Genomic DNA, 20,390 nt, shown 5'->3' on the forward strand with positions numbered 1-20,390 from the left:
CCCGCCTCTGGGAGGAGCAGGGGGCGGAGCCGGCGGCGGGAGGGGGCATCTTCCGGGAGCGCGTGCTGGGGGAGGAGCGGTCGCCGCGCGTTAGTCAGGGATCGGTGCGGGTCCTGGTTCCAATTGAGGTGGGGAGAGGGGCCCGGCGGGCTGTGAGGGGCCGGGAGGACTGTCCAAGCTAAGCCCAGCGCGGGGAAGTGTGGCTTGCGGTGGAAGGGGTTGGCTGCTGGGGAAGCAATCAAACGTAGCCGTTCCCTTGGGGAAAGGGGCTAGTCCCCGACTCCGTGGCTCTTCCGCTCTCTGCTGTAACTTTGGGGTGTGGCAGGGGCTAGTGACGGACGTGTTTACCCTGGATCAGGGCTTGAAGGAGGTTTGTGGTCACGATGGAGTTATAGTCTTTATCGCGGCCACTGGGGGAATAAAACAAATGTTTGTAATCCGGATTATCCGCGGTGACTTGGGGCCTCTTCTACTGCCCATCTAAGTTAAAGGCCTGTTCCCTCAAACTTCCTTCCCTCTCACCTTCCTCTGCCGTCTCATTGCCGGCCAAGCCCGTCCAGGGACGGGGTCAGGGTCACCAGGTTCCTGGTAAGGTTGAAAGACTGAGGCTGTAAGACTGCTAAAGTGGGTCTGTGTGAAAGAAGGAAGGATTTTGTAGATTGTTTCAGTGTGAGTGCGGGTCAAGGGCCTGAGTCCCACAGCCTCAGCATGTCTGGGAAACGGAAGCGGGTGGTGTTAACTATTAAAGATAAGCTTGATATAATAAAAAAACTTGAAGACGGAGGTTCTTCCAAACAACTGGCAGTGATTTATGGGATTGGTGAGACAACAGTTCGGGATATAAGAAAAAATAAGGAAAAGATTATAACGTATGCAAGCAGTTCTGATTCCACAAGTCTTCTTGCCAAGAGGAAATCTATGAAGCCATCTATGTATGAGGAACTGGATAGAGCAATGCTAGAATGGTTCAACCAGCAAAGAGCAAAAGGGAATCCCATATCTGGACCAATTTGTGCAAAAAGGGCAGAGTTCTTTTTTTATGCTTTGGGCATGGATGGTGATTTTAACCCCTCTGCTGGTTGGTTAACTCGTTTTAAGCAGCGGCACAGCATTAGAGAGATTAACATTAGAAATGAAAGATTAAATGGAGATGAGACTGCTGTGGAAGATTTTTGTAACAACTTTCGAGACTTTATTGAACGAGAGAACTTACAGCCTGAACAAATCTACAATGCTGATGAAACTGGACTCTTTTGGAAATGCCTACCTTCCAGGACTTCTGTGATCAAAGGTAAATGCACTGTCTCAGGGCACAAGTCAATTGAAGAAAGAGTCACTATCATGTGTTGTGCCAATGCAACAGGTTTACATAAACTGAAACTTTGTGTTGTGGGGAAAGCAAAGAAACCTCGCTCTTTCAAGTCAACTGACACCTCAAACCTGCCAGTCTCTTATTTCAGCCAAAAAGGTGCATGGATGGATCTTTCCATTTTCCGACAGTGGTTTGATAAGATCTTTGTGCCACAAGTTCGAGAGTACTTAAGATCTAAAGGCCTACAGGAAAAGGCTGTGCTCTTGTTGGATAATTCACCAACACATCCAAATGAAAACGTCCTAAGGTCAGACGATGGCCAAATATTTGCTAAGTATTTACCACCTAATGTGGCTTCCTTGATCCAGCCCTCAGATCAGGGAGTCATAGCGACAATGAAGAGAAATTATCGTGCAGGTCTTCTTCAGAACAACTTGGAAGAAGGTAATGACCTGAAATCATTCTGGAAGAAGCTAACTCTGCTAGATGCACTTTATGAAATAGCAATGGCATGGAATTTAGTAAAGCCAGTTACCATTAGCAGAGCATGGAAGAAGATTCTTCCTACCATAGAGGAGAAAGAAGGCTTGGACTTTGATGAAGAAGATGTTTCTGTGGCTACTGTGGCCACCATTTTACAACATACCAAAGGATTGGAAAATGTGTCTACTGAGAACATTGAAAAATGGCTTGAAGTGGACAGTACTGAACCAGGCTATGAAGTGTTAACTGACAGCGAAATCATCAGAAGAGCACAAGGCCAGACAGATGAATCTAGTGAAAATGAGGAGGAGGAAATAGAACTGATTCCAGAGAAGCATATTAATCATGCAGCTGCTCTCCAATGGACTGAAAACTTATTGGATTATCTAGAACAGCAAGGTGATATGATTCTGCCCGATAAACTGGTGATACGTAAACTTCGAGCCACCATCAGAAATAAACAGAAGATGACAAATTCAAGTCAATAATGGCATTTCATTGTTACCATTGTTTTGGTAATTGTGTTTGTAACTCAGTCTCTGCAGTATGGCTTACTTTTCTTTGTGTTCTCAATTCTCAGACACAGTCCTATGAAATAGAGATACAAAAATGTATCTGAAGTGGCTCGAGGAGTATGTGTTTTGCATCCTGTGTCTCTTCCCTTATTTGTACAGATAAGTGGAAGCTGATTCTGTATAGATACAAATCACCTATACACATGTAGACCTGCAATTATCCCTTCTATTACAGTGGCATTTCCTAAAACTTCTAACAAAAATTATAGACAACTGAACAGATTGAGCACTTTCCTGAAATCTATAGTTCGGTTTATGAGGGCTGCCACAGTAATCTTACTTTGTGCTGACATCTTAAATGGTTATGTTTTGTGTATCTGTATACACTGACAGAATGAGAAATACCTATATTTTAGATTTCGGGTGATCTGTAATAATTTAAAGTGAAGTCCAATATGAGGAAACTGATCTATGAATTATAAAAATAACTTAGACATCATACTTTTATTCTCTTGCGTTTGTTTAGGTAGCAAGAGGGGGAGAGTTTTCTCGAATGAAGTAAATATATAGGAATTGATTACTAAATTAGAAAACTACTTGAAAGTTGATATATAAAAGAGATATTCTGATCTATTTGTAGAAAACTGTGAATTAAAAATTTGGGGAACTTTAGGTTATTTATGAAAAGGGAATAAATAGGCTTGTTTTAATTGGGTCTTATGAATTGGGTAATTATTTATTCATGTAATTATAGTACAGATTTTGTAATGTTACATGTGGTGGTATGAACTCCCACCTATGTGGGGGAGAATCTTGGGAATTTATGTTTTTTTTACTGTGTACTTGGAAATGTCTGTAGTTTGAAAAAGTTTATCATGCCTTTCCTTTTTATTTGATATGAAAAGAAAAAGAAATGAAAGAATAAATTTTGTTATTATTTTTAACAAGCCATAGGTTGAGACCTGTTTTATGAAGAAAGCAGAAATAATTACGGAAAGTAATTTTAAGGAATTTTAAGGAATTTCATGACTTACTCTTTTGACAGTTGTAAAAAGGTATTTATTCCAGAATCCATTAGCAAAATTAAGTCAGAATTTTGCTAAATTTGCTTAGTAAATTTTATGTTTATTCAACACACTGAAAAGACTTTACACGTATGAATATTGGTTTAATTTGTAATTTAAAAACAACGTGAGTCACCATATTATTTCATGCTTTGGCCCTTAAAAAATAAAATGTCCTCTCTCAGTCATTTTTTTAAAGGTTTAACTTTTTTATTAAAATATTTTGCATTTTATAGTGCCTTTCTTAGAATTCTAAGACTTCAAAGAGATTTAGCTTTCCCTAATTTCTGTTATCTTCATGATATATGTCCAGATTTTTTAAAAAAGACTTCTGTGATTAGAACTGTTTAAAAATTATTGCATGAATTGCCTCAGGGCACAGAGGAAAAAAAGCATCAGAAGTTAACATACATCTTGAATTAGATAATTATACATTCTGCTATAAATTAAATTGTATATAAAATAATTTTTCATTTTTCTAACATGAAAATATGTATAAAAGCTTCTTGGAATTTCTGTCTGGGTTTGTTCAATTTTTAAAATTAATCTTGTCAGTGAAATTCAGCTGTATCATTGCCACCTAGTGGTAAAATGAACATTACTGTTAAGCTGTGTGGTTTTAAATTTTAATATCTAGTAAAAGGTTCACTGTTTTGTGGCCTTGAGTGTGAATCTTGTGACTCTTTCTCTAGCCTGTGAGAGACTGCTATTGTTTTTTAGATTTATACCTATTTGCTCTTTTCCAAAAGCTGGCAACATGGGTAGGCTACAGTTTGTTTTAGACCCTTTTATCCTTAAACATAAGTATAAACTCTGCCCGTTACTGAATATCATGTTATGTTCTAAACAATGTACTTGTATAATCCTCAAATTATGGTGGAAATACTGTTGCTCAGCTCATACTCTTAATTGCTGAAAATCACTTGGCTACAGGTAAGAATTTAAACCCAGGTATTTGATGACAAAGCCTCCACTTGTACTGTCCAACCTAGGCTAACCTCTTAACCTTTCCAGTCTTCAAATTTTATTTCTTGCCACCAACCTCCCTCCAGACCTGTAACGGATGTCTGAATTTACTTCTCTATTTTCCAGTGCACTTGTGGCAGCAACTGACCTTTCCTTTACTCTTTCATGAGGTTAGTCTTCCTTTTTCACTACTCTGTAGCTTTATTTCTGTTTATCTCCAACCTAATAGCATTTGAACTTGGATCATCTGTCTTTTGATTTCGGGTTAGCCATGCTCACTAAGGAGTCTTTCTCACATAAACAATTTAAAATCCACCATTGGGAAAATAAACAGCTCTTGCAAACATTTCTCTTTAGTTCATGAGACAATCTCAAAGAAATTTGAGGTGTGGGCACAGTATTATACCAACAGAAATCTTACTAGACCAGAGATACTGGAAACTGCTACTATCAAAACCACATGAGTATGTATGCACTCAGAGCCATACAGGTCAAAGGGGGAGACATGAGATGATATGGGGAAAGAAAGAAGGATAGGTTGAAATACAAGAGGAGTTGGTTAGAGAAGGAAAAAAAGGAAATGTGGGCTAAAGTGAGGTGTATTTTGTAATGATGTGTATTGCAGCATCATAGTCCCAGGCTTAGTAGTGTGTGCAGCTCATTCATAGATGGTCCCTGCAATCTCTGCTTTTCTTTTTTTATAGAATGTTAAAAAGTCAGTGCCAAGTTAAATGCATGTGATCAGTAGTTGGGAATGGTTAGTGGATGATGACAGAAGCTATTTGGGTACTTCCTGTATGTGCTCCAAAGTCATCAATACTTAGTTCCCAATTCCTCTTCCCTTAATGTACTGTGTGTTTAGCTTTCTCATTCTCCACTAAGAAATTAGCCACAGACTTAGTTTTCTTACTGGTCTTGCCAAGTTTTCCCCTTGATGAGTCTTGATACAACAACAGTTCTCAGAAAACCAACCTGTACATTAAAGTGTTTCTTTAAACCCGTACTCCTAGTAGCCAAGAATTCTGTGGGAGTAGCTTTACCTGTAGGTATTGATAAAGTAAATTAGGAACTTGCTTTTTATGAGAGATTTGGACTTTTGGTGGGTGGTTGGTGAGTGAAGTAGAATTCTTTGCCAGGTTTAAATTTAAATTGTGAATCAAAAATTGGTAGAGTCTTAGTATATGCGTAAGACTACTGAGGGTGGTGGGTTTAGGAAAATATAAGAGGATGAATGGTTCTTGTCCTTAAAGATCTTGAAATTAATGTGGGAAAATGGTATTTGAGAAACAAAACAATACAAACCTATCTGTTTCGATTGTAATCTCATATAAAACAGCCAACATGATGTGATAGGGACTGTGTAAGGAGACCATCATGATTTATTTTACTTACTCATTTCTTCACTGACTTGTTTTTTGTATACCCTCTACATTTTAAGCTTTTCTTTGTTCTTGTTTTTTTACTGATTCTGAGTGACTTTATCCATTTCCTTTTCCTGCATGCTTATGACCCCAAATCTACCTCCAGTCACTGTTTTCAGAAGTCCAGATTTGTATCTTCAGTTGAGAAGCAGGATTTAAGTTTGGAAGGGAAATTAAAATTGTTGCTTTGCTTCCCCACTGTAGTAAACTCTTAGCATTCTAATGTCAGAGCTACCTAGGTGGGCTAAGGAGCTAAAATAATTTTTTAATCGAATGCTAAACAAAGCTCATCTTCCTTGGTCTGAAATAGCAAAATAGGTCATTATTTTCTTATCTCTGTCCTCTTAGTTAGCCTTTCCTGATACACACACATGCCTTTGCCTCTGACCATTTGGTCCCACAGGCAGCTGTAGTAGTTTCTGTTTCTGGTATCCTGGTTGCTAGTCAAGTATCAAAATTAGTTTATCATGTTCCAACCCCTCACCTCCTTAAAAGGCCATCATTTGTACTCTTTACACCAACTTTATTCCTTAGAAATGTACTCTGTCTTCCCCATTTTAGGCAGCTGGCAACTTCACACAGTAACTAGTCTCATGCAATTAGAAGTTGGGTGTGAAAGAATGCCCAAGGGTGAGCAGTCATGGGGGACACCTAATGTGAAAACTTGTATCTGTAAGGCCTTAGAGTCCATGAGACTTGTAGTATATTGTGAAATGGTTTTTGTGATTTGTGTCTGTTAATACTATAAGATCAAGGATCAATGCTTTGCAGAGTAGTAGTCATTCAGCAAACGTGTACTCAGCAAACCCTAAATGTATACTTTCTGTGCATAAGACGTGTCCTAGGCAATGTATGGGATACATGGATAAGACTATCCACTTCAAGAGATTTACGATAGAGAGAAAGATGCAGAAAAAGGAGTGAATTAAGTGTTACAATGCTGATGGAATGCAAAGGCAGGACTCCCAATTCTGATGTGACATAAAGAAGCACAATCTGATAGGAGGTGTGGAGTGGTAACAATTGAGTTGGTCTTGAAAAATAACTGAAATTTGCATTTCCCTTTTGTCTTCAGCCTGTGCCAAATGTGCTCCGGCCACATCATCCCCACATGAGAACACTGCTATAGAGCTACAAGATTATAGGTATTTGGTCTGCTGTCCAAATTATTGAAGGTAATATTTACAGAATATTTTTTACCACTATTCTAAATTACCCAGCCTCTGGTGGTTATTTTTCTGATGTCTGCTTCCTGATCACAAATGTAATGCCACATACTTGAGATTTTTATCACAGCAGCACCCCACTTCAAGGTACCCATTCCTCTATTGATCAGGGTAACTCTAGCTGATGAAACAAACCTCAGAATTTTAGAAACTTATAATAAATCTTTTTCAGCAGTTTTATGATGATAAAGGACTTGGTTGGAGTATAACTTTAAATAGTGATTCACAGATTTAGGCTCCTTCCATCTTGTGATTTTGCATTTGCTAGACTCTTGCAATCTCCTGAATCTAGTCAACAGATGGGAAAAGAGAGAACAAAGAATATACACTGCTTCTTAGAAACTTCCTTTCTCAAAAGTGAAATACATTATTTCAGTTCACATTCTAATGATGAGAATTAATCACCCGGCCCTACCTTGGTATAGGCAATGCTGGAGAATGACTCTCTAGCTAGGCAGCTGCTTCCTAGAGACCACCTTATACTATGGAAGGGGAAAGCCCACATTTAGTGAATAGCCCTTTCTTAAACAAAAAACAAGCAATTCTTATAGAATCATGTAAGGAAGTTTTTTTTTTTTTTTAATTTTTTTTTTTTAACGTTTATTTATTTTTGAGACAGAGAGAGACACAGCATGAACGGGGGAGGGGTAGAGAGAGAGTCGGAAGCTCCAGGCTCTGAGCCATCAGCCCAGATCCCTACGCGGGGCTCGAACTCGCGGACCGCGAGATCGTGACCTGAGCTGAAGTCTGATGCTTAACCGACTGAGCCACCCAGGCGCCCCAGGAAGTTTTAAAAAGAATGTCAGTGTATGAGTCCAACTCCAAGAGGATCTGATTTAGTTCATCTAGGGTGGCTATAGTGTTTGTTTTGTTAGTTTTAAAGTTTCCACATATCTCTCAATATGCGGCTAAGGTTGAGAACCATAAGACTAGGAATTTGCGAGGTGCAGAGAAGATGTGGAGACGAGAATAACAGGTTCCTCTGATTGACTATGAGGTCAAGACTATATATCAAGACAAACTAATGAGGAAGCTACATAAATAAGCAAATGAGCATGTATATGCACCTGTATGTCTTTGTAGGGGTTAACTATGATATCAGAGGAGAAAATATGGAACTTGGAAGCAGAAGACCAGTATTTAAGTCCCAGATTTATCATTTTTCAGTTCTAGAATTTCTAGTTGCTTGTTTTTCATAAGTACATATTCTTTCATATAGACAATAATCTGTTATTTAAGTGTATTAATTTTACTTATTTTAAAATTACAGTTTGAATTCTCTACAGTCTCTGACCCTTCCCTAACCTTTACTGAGTTTGTAGTCTTTCATGGAGTTGGTACTATTCTAACACTTGGACATTGTTAATTGTGCATTCCTTATGCAGCTGAGATTGCCTGAAACACTATGGGTCTGCTTATATAGCACATATTATGGGAAGTATAGAAACATATGTTAAAGTTTGGTTGGAGCCACTGATAGAATATCCAATGGACATTATAACCTGTCAGATGGAGAACTTGGGAGCTTGTTTTCTTTGGACTTCTCTTCCCAGCTTTCACCATTTCATTATATGGAACACAGTTTTCTCCTGCATAATTTATGGTCCTCCAAAAGTTTACCTTCTTATTTTTAGGATGGCTATACTTTATTCTTTTAATATTTTATGTATCTTTTTCTATAATGTATGTGATTGATATAAGAATAAAGCAGGTTCGCCGGGACGGCTCAGTCAGTTAAGCATCTGACTTCGGCTCACGTCATGATCTCATAGTTCATGGGTTCGAGCCCCACATCAGGCTCTGCTGACAGCTCAGAGCCTGGAGTCTGCTTCAGATTCTGTGTCTCCCTCTCTCTCTGGCCCTCCTCTGTTTGCACTCTGTCTCTCAAAAATTAATAAATGTTAAAAAAATTTTTTTAAAAAAGATAAGAATAAAGCACCCAATATCTCCATTTATCCTGATATCAGAAGTCCTGGCAGTGTGATCTTCGGTGAGTCTCTAAGTCTCTCTGAGTCTCATTATCTCTAAAATGGGGATAATAATTCAGACTGTTAGGAAGAATAAATAAAATAATGAAGAATACTTTGTGAATGAATGCTAGTTTTTATATTATTAATAGGAAGGATTAAAGGACCAGAGGCATCATAGATGATAAGAGTGAGAGAGTAAGTTAATTGAAACAGTAGGAGTTTGTGGTTGAAGGGAAGGATAATAAGGATCAAGATTTGCAACTTTAGGTATTCACAATGTGTTGAGGCAATGTATACAAATGGGCTCTGGCATTCCTTTTTCATTGCTCTCTGCTTTCTCTTATTACTATATGATGTGGGGACTAACCCTTTTACTCACATTCTAAATCAGAAGACACTTTTTTCCCCCCACATTACAGTTGACCCTTGAACAATGGGTTTGAAGTATTTGGGTCCACTTATATGAGAATTTTTTACAGTACTGTAAATGTATTTTATCTTTTAATTTTCTTTTCTCTGTCTTAATTTATTGTAAGAATACACTGTATAATACATATAATATACAAAATATATGTTCATCAACTGTTTATTGGTAAAGGCTATTAGTAGTTAAGTTTGGGGGAAGTCAAAAGTTATATGTAGATTTTTGACTGTGTGGGGCGTCAGTGCCCCCAAACCTTGCATTTTTCAAGGATCAATTGTATAATTATGAAATATTTGTAGATTCTTACTTTAAGGACAAATTCCTGAAGGAGAGAAGGACATTTCAATTAAGTCCTAAAGGTAGTGAAGCAATAAAAAGATCAATTGTGGTTGAAAAGCCCTTTCATGGGGCGCCTGGGTGGTTCAGTCGGTTAAGCGGCCAACTTCGGCTCAGGTCATGATCTCGCGGTCCGTGAGTTCGAGCCCTGCGTCGGGCTCTGTGCTGACAGCTCGGAGCCTGGAGCCTGTTTCAAATTCTGTGTCTCCCTCTCTCTGACCCTCCCCCGTTCATGCTCTGTCTCTCTCTGTCTCAAAAATAAATAAACGTTAAAAAAAGAAAAGAAAAGAAAAGAAAAGCCCTTTCAGGTATACACACTAAGATTTAATGGAAAAGTTAATAAAGTTTCAAGGAACGGATAAAAAATCTGAAAAGGAGGAAGGGGATATTGAATAGATTAGTGACAAGCATTTGGATAATCTTTTGTCTCTTTCTGAATGAAGGAAATGAAAAATAATAAAACAGGAGTAATAACAATGATGGCAGATTCGTTTTGAAAACTTATTTAACAAATATGATCACACTGGGATGATTTTAAGTTGAGAGAAGTTTATGGTTTCAGTTTACTACTGAAAAGAAAGCAGTGGGAGTCTGCCTTTTCACTAAAGCATTTTCACAAAAGATAATAGAAATGATTGGTATTTGATGCCATTCTGGAATTAAAAGAATAAATAGCATTAAGCAGTCAAGTGGCTCTTCCATTCTCCCTTTTTATACATGTCTAAGACCCTGTGTGGATTTGTCTAGTATTATAAATTGACACAAGTAACAGGGATTTGTCTAGCATTAGAAATTGACACAAGTAATGGAATTATCAGTACATATGTGAGGGGGAACAAGTTCCATAAATTTCATTCTTTTATTTAATAGGGCTTTTCTTGCATAAGGCATGTAAAGAAAAGTCTTTATTGCAGAGATGTATGAGGGCTCCATGGGAACTGAAAACAAGGCTGCATTTGATCATATAGTTAAACACCACTATTATTTCCTATTTTGATTTAAGTAGGACTAGCTTTTCTTTCTTTCTTTCTTTCTTTCTTTCTTTCTTTCTTTCTTTCTTTTTCTTTTTTTTTTTTTTTTTTTTTTGGTTCTGTGTATTACAGATGTTTTAACAAATGAAATAAAATTGAATGCCATGTGGAAAAATCAGTTATCCAGGAAATAATTTTTAAGCTGTATTTGTGCCCTCATTAGCAGAATTTTCTGTTATCTAATCTTAATAGGAAAAATTATGTTTCATATATTAAACAATCAGATGTCTCTTAAACATTTGCCCCCTTTTAACTCGAGGTCTTTGTTAGTTCCTTTAATGTAACTGTGACATCTTATCTTTTATTATTTGTTCATTTATTCATTCACCTCAAATATTTATCTACCTATGAATATTTACCTAGTTCATAACCAAAATTTTAAATAATTATCCCCTAATTTCTTCTTGATTTGTGTAATTATGAACTTGAAATTAAATCCTTATATATTTTGTATGTTAGAAAAATGACTAATATTAGGTGGTTATACTACTTCATTGATCAATGAGGTGATGAAGAGAGATACTCAGAAAGATTGATGATTTAAAAAAAAAACTTTTTTTAATTTTATTGATATTTTTTTTTTTTTGAGAGAGAGAGAGAGAGAGAGAGACCAAGCACATGAGTGGAGGAGGGGCAGAGAGAGCAGGAGAGAGAGAATCCCAAGCAGGCTCCATGCTGTCAGCACAGAGTCTGATGTGGGGCTCAAACTCACAAACTGTGAGATCATGATGTGAGACGAAGTCAAGAGCTGGAGGCTTAGCTGACTGAGCCACCCAGGCGCCCCAGGTTGATGATTTTTGATGAGTTTTAGCATTCAAATTGGTTTTAAAACCAGAATTATTTTGAGATTGTCATTTTGAAATGCATATAACACATAACATTTATTCATTGATTTATATAAGTGATAACAAATATTCTTGTTCACAGACAGTTAAGATATTTATTTACAATACCCATTTTATATTACCTAGAGATGATTTGATGGTTTTAAAATAGAAAAAAATTCAAATACAAATAAAAGTAGAAAGTTGAAGAAAAATGTTCAATAATGATTAGACTCTATAAGTATTAAAATATCTACTATAGGAGTTTAATTTTAACTGAGTTTTCATAAAAGCTCTCCCAACATAATGGATATTTTCTTGAATTGCAAAGATGCCTGGTCTTTAATACTTTTTTTGTTTTACTTTTATAGTCATGATAGATGCATTAACAGCTATATATGCTATAGCTTGACAGAGTTGCCTTCTAACTAAGCTATTGTCATCATTCTTGGTTAACTAGCTTGAATATATGAATTTACCCCAATTAGGATATAATTAGGCTAATCCTGATTTGGGTTGACAAAGAGCCTTGCAGGTATTCTAAAGACAAAATTAATTTTCAAGTGTTCAATATATTTCTTATTAGTTCATAACAGTATAAAAAGTTACATAGCATTTTTAAAAAGCATAATACACAAAAGCTTCAAAATAAAAGTAGATGTTCATGACATTTATTTTCTGTTTACCAGATTAGGACACCTTTTCCTAATCTTTAGCATTTAATAACATTTAAAAAAATATACTAAAGGAAAAAAAAATCCAAGCATGAATGACTGTGATAAATTCTATCATCTAATGAAATAAAGTGTATTAAAGATGACTGATGGTGTCCTTTTTCCCAAATCTGCTCAACACAAAATGTGTAGGATGGACAAGAATGTGGTTTGTGGGAGCCAATGTAGAAAATGCTTGAATGGTTAAAAATCAACCAGTAATTAACGAAGTGTACATTAACAGTATAATACTTAGTGAATATTTACAGGAGACTTACATATGCCTGACACTGCTCTAAGTACTTGGAACTTAGCAAGAGACAGCTATATATTGTTCTTAGCTCATGGTAACATACAACCAAATTATTTTATTTCCCTATGGACCAGCTAACAACAGGGAGTGAGTTTGTGGCTCAATAAAAGGCTTAAATTGGTGCTAGAGTTGTCTCCAGATATAAAGAACTTCCTCTGGAACTAGTAGAGCTAATTAGACTGCCCTTCACTAAACTGTTAGAAGAGGGTCAGTCACTGCATTGGTTGTTGGATGAGATGCCCTTTTCAACTCCAACGCTCCATGATTCTTTTACACTGAAGAGTTGTAGGGAGAGTACTGATCAAATTCCAAACAGGAATAAAAATACTTTCAGAAGCTTTCATTTATGCATTCAGTGAATATTTACTCAGTGCTAACTATATATCAGACACTGTTTTAACGCTTGGGGATCTAGCTTTTACAATAGGTATGGTGGGTTTTGGAATGTAAATCTTCCCTTTGATTTCTGTGGTTTCAAAGAACCACATTTTGCCATCAAAATATGCCTAATTATAGAATCTAAAAAAAAAAAAAAAAGAAATCCAGAAAGAATTAGACAACAAACATAATGAGACAGATAATATGACTCTTTCGATAACCTTTTTTGTTTAAATTGAATTTCATAAGGACTTGTTGTTTCTGGCACTTAGGACAAGATTGACCTTTTCCTCCCATCCATTTATAATTACTAACTGCCTAGTAGTGCACTACTAGGTATTTATCCAAAGGATATGAAAATGCTGATTTGAAGGGGAACATGCACCCGAATATTTATAGCAATATTGACAATAGCCAAATTATGGAAAGAACCCAAATGTCCACCAATTGATGAATGGATAAAGAAGATGTATACACACACACACACACACACACACACACACACACACACACACTGGAATATTACTCAACAATCAAAAAGAATGAACTCTTGACATTTACAGCAATGTAGACGGAACTAGAGTGTATTATATTAAGAGACAAATACATGATTTCACTCATGTGGGATTTAAGAAATACAACAGATGAACATAGGAGAAGGGAAGGCAAAATAAGAAAACAGAGATGGAGACAAACCATAAGAGAATCATAAATACAGAGAACAAGCTGAGGGTTGATGGAGGGAGGGTGAGCAGGGGGGATAGGCAAGATGGGTGTTGGGCATTGAGGAGGGCACTCTTTGGGATGAGCACTGGGTGTTATATGAGAGTAGTGAATCACTAGGTTTTACTCTTGAAACCAATATTACATTGTATATTAACTACTTGAATTTAAATAAAAATAAAATTACTATGCTACAATAACAATGGATATCATCCATTGAGCATTTACTATGTGCAAATCACCCTGCTAGATTATTTCCATGTATGTAATTTATTCTTCACAGCAATATTGTGATATGATGCAGGTAGTATAAGTCATAGTAGTGTCTCTTTTACTGAAGAGGAAACGGGCATGGAGAGGCTTACTAACTTACCTAAGGTGAAGTGTCGTAGACTCTAAGTCTAAAGTTCTCTTGGCCAGCAAAAGAGTGGATGCTGGATTAAAGCAAGAGATGGCTAATGTCTGGGAAAAGACAAGAGCCTCAAATAAGGGTCCTTGCCCCATATTTATTCAGATCAGAAGGCTTACAAACGTGATGAGTGTGTACAAAGAGACAAACTAGGAACATTAACTTGGGATGTGAGGGAAAAGAGGGGGGTTTGAAAATACACAGTATTTGGGGTTTGGGTCAATATAGAACAAAATCCAGGAGCTGGGCAGATGGGTAGATGGTTGTTAACAGCAGACAGGAGGCTCCATGCCTGTTGATCTTTGCCAGCCTAGGGGATGAGACAGACAGGGGGAATAACCTCAGGGTTAACAAGGCACCTTTTCTTTTGTTAACCGTCTCCGCTCTGGGATGCTTTGCCTGCAGCGCAGGGGTCCATAGTCTAATTCACCAATTTACCTAACCTGGCCCTATCCTCCTGTGAAAGCAACTTTTCTGCTATAGTACTAAATTGGGGGTGCTTTCACCCTGAACATCTAATCTTGTTTATTTCATATACGTATGTATTTGGCACCTTTGCACCATTTCTATTTCAGGACTTTGTCTCTCCCTCTCTAGTTTGGGGGCTCTGCACCCTCTCTCTAGTTTGGGTGCCTTTGCAACTCCTTATTCCTGGCGCCTTTGTGCCTCCCTATTCTCGGGGTGTCTTTGCATCCCCCTATTCTTGGAGTGCCAACCTGGTTTACCCAAACTGAGGTGTGAGCATTTTATGGCTTTGTATTTCTTTATGCCTTGTTAACCCATTGGTATAAGCCCAGGGGATTCCCAAGCTTATCCCCCACAGTGAAGCAGCTAGTAAGAGATGATACAAAAAAAACTGTTAAAAAAAAAAAAAGCTATGTATTGTGCTTATTTTCTATTTGGTATTATTAACCACGTACTATGTAACCTTTCTAGATAAGAGAATCTGTATGCCTTGCACACTGATTCTCATTTGTTATTCTGCAATTTTAATAAATGACAAAAAGAAGTAGATATAATAAGATAGAAGAAGTAAATGGTAGAAGTTCAGAAATGTTTCAACAAAACTAGCCTGGCTATTCTTTCTGATTTTCCTTCATAGACTCCTCTTCCTATTGAAATTGGAGGTATTTCTTAGCATTCGGTGTAGCAGCTCTACCATGTTCTTCTCCCTTGCAACATAATCCCTGAGTGGCCTTGTTCCTGATATGGATTCTTTTCACTAGTCTAAAGTTTTTTTAAATCTCAAGTCTGCAAAGTTTCCAATACAGCCACTTTCCTTTGTGCCATCCAAATCGGTCTAGGTATCCAACAATCTAAGTACATTTGGAGTTTGAATTGTATTTTAAACTTGTAATCATTTTTATCTGTAAAATTAGTATTTACAACCAGAGATGACATTTAGCTAATTCTCTAATTTTAATAAAATCTACATAATCTTTATATTTATTGGTTAGTTTGAGCTATCTCAGTGAGGTCATAATAAACTCATAATTAATAAGATAAAACTAACCCCCTATGTCAACATAGATTGCAATTTATGTGAATATGTTTTCTAACAAATATAGTTCCCTAAAACATAGTTTTAATCTCAAGTTTATAAACCAATATTTGGATTCATTTTTGAACAATTTCAATATTACAGAATTTTGTTTCCCATTTAATAAAACTTTTTTTTTTTTTTTTTGAGGGAGAGAGAGAGAGAGAGAGCATGAGCAGGGGAGGAGCAGAGAGAGAGAGACACACATACGGAATCTGAAGCAGGCTCCAGGCTCTGAGCTGTCCGCACAGAGCCTGACACAGGGCTCGAACTCAAGAACCATGAGATCATGACCTGAGATGAAGTCGCATACTTAACTGACTGAGCCACCCAGGCGCCCCCTGTTTTGTTTTGTTTGTTTTTTTTTTTTTTTTTGCCATTTTTAAGAAACATCTAAATGGAAACCTCAAATAGTGACGGCACAAATAAGTATCAATTAGTATTTTATGACAACTCATGTAAACCTCTTTTATCTGATTAACAACATATAAAAATGGTTTGTTGTGAGACTTATGTTCTTTATGATAATAGATTTCCATTTGAACTTCTAACTAAAATGCTAATATTCACAGCTTCTGACTCCCTTTAAAATTTTTAGTCAAGGTGCATCAAAGAATTTGTAGATGAGGCTTATGACTATCTTTTGCTCAATGGAGTCAAGCGGAGGAATAGCGAATATCACATTATTTATTGGCTGTAAATGAAAACTAGGAATCAATAGAAAGGATTAAATCATGAGTTGTTATACAACTCACATATGCATTCGTTCATTCATTCATTCATTCTGTTTTTTATTTGACAAACATTTAAAAAGTATATGCATAAGGCTAGTTGGGATAGAATATCTTACATAAGATACAGCCCTTGTCAAGGAATTTAGGCTCATAAGTATGTCTTCAGTATGAAGATCATGTTCACTAGAGTTTTCCACATCAAACAATAGGACCTTGGACCCTATAGTTCATGAAAAGGTCTTGTTAAAATCTGTTAAAACGTACTAAGTATATTAAATGATTAGACCACCTAGATGTATGCACGTTATGCAGAGTTTCCTTTGAAACTAACAGTGTTATAATAGCGCTCCAGTTAATTTCACACAACTACTCTGAATAGTCATTAAAAAGTATTAGAACTCTCCAGCCCTGCAGCATTGGGTGACACCTCTCCAGTAATAGCTCACAGGGAGGAGGAACCATTGCTCTGGTGCTGCGGTCCCACTGCCCGCTTGATGGCTGCAGACCACAGTGGCCCGGAGTGCTTCTACTGCCTGGGCAAGAGGCAGGGGATGTGGGTCGGAGCCCTTCCACGTGGGGAACTCTGTCCTCCCCTCCAGGCCTACGCCCACATGCTCACAGTCAAGGAATGCAGCAACCGCTGCAAGTACTGCTTTGCCAGGAAAAAAAGGATTGTTCAAATGTGGAAGATGCAAGCAGGCATTTTACTGCAACAGGGAGTGTCCGAAAGACACTGTTAGAAAGACGATTGGCTTATGCACAAGATGGAATGTTCTTGCATGGGTTGTTTTTCGGGGGGCGGGGGTTGGACTGGAATCCCTCAGAGATGGTAAGGCTAACTGCAAGGATTCCGGCCAAACAGAAGATCCACCCAGAAAAAACACCTTCAGAGAAATTGTTGGCTGTGAAGGAGTTTGAATCACATCTGGATAAATCAGACAATGAGTAGAAGGACTTAATTCAGGTGACATTGCTGCTCTTCATCACTTTCTCTCCAAGCACCTCCAGTTCCCTGGCAGTGATAACTTGGTGGTACTCTTTGCACAGTTTCACTGTAATGGCTTTACAACTGAAGAGGCAGAGCTTTCTCATTTGGGATATTTCCCCGGGCAATATTTCCTGAGGTTGCACTGATGAATCATAGTTGTTGCCCCACTGTCGTTGTGACCTACCTGGGAGAGGAGATTTGTATCAGCTATGTTGACCTCCTGTACCCAACAGAAGACAGGAATGACCCGTGAAGAGAGTCTTACTACTTTACCTGTCAGTGCCAGGAGTATACCACCAAAGACAAGGATAAGGCCAAATTGGAAATCCAGAAGCTCAGCCATTCCCCCAAAGGCAGAAATAATCTCTGACACGATCAGATATGCATGCAACGTCCTGGAGGAGTTCTGGGGGGCCAAGCACTACAAATGCCCTCGCGAGCTGCTGAATATCTGTGAGCTCAGCCAGGAGAAGATGAGCTCCGTGTTTGAGGACAGCAATGTGTACATATGGCACATGATGTACCCAGCCATGGGTGTCTGCTTGTATATGCAGGACTGGGAAGGAGCCCTGTGATATGGACAGGAAATCGTTAAACCCTCCAGCAAGCATTCTCCTCTGTATTCCATGGCTTCCATGTGGTTGAAGCGGAAGGCCATACAGGGGCCGGGAAACAAAGCTGCTGGAGAGAAAGCAGTGAAGAAGGCCATTGCAATAAGGGAAGGAGCTCTGGCAAAGACCATTTGTACATTAATGATATCAAACAAAAAGTTGAAACTATGCTGTTAGTTTTCATTTAATGCTAGTGCAGAAACCTTCAAGGATTTGAATATTTCAAATCATACACCTCATTCTCTCATTTCTGCAAAATCATTGGAACGAAAACACTTGCTCTTAAACCTTACATGTGGCTTACCTGGAAGTTGGTCTTAATCTTTAATCTTAATACCAAAATAAATTCTGAATGTTTTTTGTCCCCTAAGAGGTATGGCATGGTTTCATGTATTATCATACACTTTGGACAGAGCAAGTTTAAAAAATGAGATTATTTTTTCCTTCATGCCTGAATGATGAAAGAGAATAGAAAAGATAATGGTAAAAAAAAATATCTAAAATGCAACATTGTTCCCTGGTTTCTTTAATTAATAGATCTTATTTTTAGAGCAGCTCTAGATTAATAGAAAAATTATGCAGAATGTACAGAGTTCTCACATACCATCTTTTCCTACCGTACCCTCCTTACAGTTTATCCAGTTATTAACCTCTTGCTTTAGTGTAGCACATTTGTTATCATCAAGGAACTGATAATGATGCATTATTATCAACTAAGGTCCACAGTTTATTAGGGTTCACTCCTTGTGGTGCACAGTTCTAAGTGTTTTCACAAATGGGTAACACCGTGTCTGCCCTTACAGTGTCGTACGGAATCCTTTCACTGCCGCCCAAATCTGGTGTTCCTTCTTTAATCACTCCCTCTTTTCCTTGCTCTCTCTGAACGCTTGGAGGTCACTGATCTTTTTACTCTCTATTGTTTAGCCTTTTCAGGAATGTTATATAGCTGGAATCATACACTGCAGCATTTACATACTGGCTTATTTCCTCAGCAATACGCATTTAATGTTCCTGCATGTCTTTCCGTGGCTTGATAGCTCATTTCTTCTTATCACTGGGTAAAATTCCCTTGTATGGATGTACAACAATTTCTACATTGCCCTATTAAAGGACATCTTGATTCCTTCCAATTTTTGGCAATTATGAATAAAGCTGCTATTAACATTTGTATGTAGGTTTTTGAGTGGACATAAAATTTTAACTCATTTAGGTAATTATCTTGGAGTACCACTGCTGAATCATATGGTAAGACTATGGTTAGCTAGCTTTGTAAAAAACTGTTAAACTGTTTTCCAAAGTGGTTGTACCATTTTGCATTCCATCAGCCATGAATGAGAGTTCCTGTTGCTCTACACTCTTAGTGTTTCGCATTTAGCCATTTTAATAGGTATGCAGAGGTCTCATTTTTTAAATTTGCAATTCCCGAGTGATATTTGATGTTGTGCATCTTTTCATAAGCTTACTTGTCATCTATATATCTTATTTGGGAGATGTATGTTTAGATACTTTGCCTACTTTTTAATTGGTTGTTTTCTTATTGTTGGGTTTTAAGAGTTCTTGGTATATTTTGTATACAATTCTTTTATCGGATTTGTGTTTTGTAAATATTTTCTGTGGCTTTTCATTTCTTAACAGTGTATTTTGCAGAGCAGATGCTTTTAATTTTAACGAAGTCTAAATTACCAATGCTTTCTTTCATGGATCATATTTTTGGAGTTGTGTCTAAAAAAAGTCTTCACCCTAGGTTTCCTACTATATTATTTTACAGAAGTTTTGTAATTTTGTATTTTACTATTATGTCTATAAGAGATTTTGAGTTAATTTTTGTATAGGGTGTAAGACCCATGTCTAGATTTATTTATTTTTTGCATGTATATGTCCAGTAGATCCAGTGCAATTTATTGAAAAGAGTGTCCTGCGTATATTTTATTGTTTTTGTTCCTTTGTTTAAGATGAGCTGACTATATTTATGAGGTCTATTTCTGGGATCCCTATTTTATTTCATTAATCTATTTGTCTATTCTTTTACCAAGACCACACTATTTTGATAACTATAGCTTAATAGTAAGTCATGTGGTGTTAATTCTTTTATTGTTCTTCAACTTCAGAATTGTGCTGGCTATTCTGATTCTTTTGCCTCCCATTTAAACCGTAGAATCAGTTTGTCTATATCACAAAATAACTTGCTGGGATATTGATTGAGATTTCATTGAATCTATAGATCAAGTTGGGAAGAATTGATAACTTGATGATATTGAATCTTCCTACCCTTGAACCTTGAATATCTCTCCATTTATTTACACCTTTTTAAATTTTTGTCACCAGAGTCTTAGTTTTCCTCATGTAGATTTTAGGTTGATTCTAATGTAAATGGTGTTATGCCTCTAATTCCAAATTTTGGTTATTCAT

The 20,390-nt window shown here is 37.2% G+C and overlaps 1 long non-coding RNA gene and 1 pseudogene across 2 annotated transcripts in view; both read left to right on the forward strand.

Moving 5' to 3' along the window:
* LOC132661120 (uncharacterized) overlaps positions 1 to 20,390 on the forward strand; it is a 53,398-nt gene that overhangs the window by 197 nt on the left and 32,811 nt on the right. The window lies entirely within an intron of this gene.
* On the forward strand, positions 59 to 19,649 carry LOC132661119 (N-lysine methyltransferase SMYD2 pseudogene; annotated as a pseudogene). Its single transcript, XR_014135314.1, has 3 exons — positions 59 to 128; positions 6,837 to 6,936; positions 15,211 to 19,649. The product of XR_014135314.1 is annotated as an N-lysine methyltransferase SMYD2 pseudogene (transcript).

Source organism: Panthera onca, chromosome D1 (genome assembly GCF_046562875.1).
Source record: "Panthera onca isolate mPanOnc1 chromosome D1, mPanOnc1 haplotype 2, whole genome shotgun sequence".
NCBI classification, from domain to species: Eukaryota; Metazoa; Chordata; class Mammalia; order Carnivora; family Felidae; genus Panthera; species Panthera onca.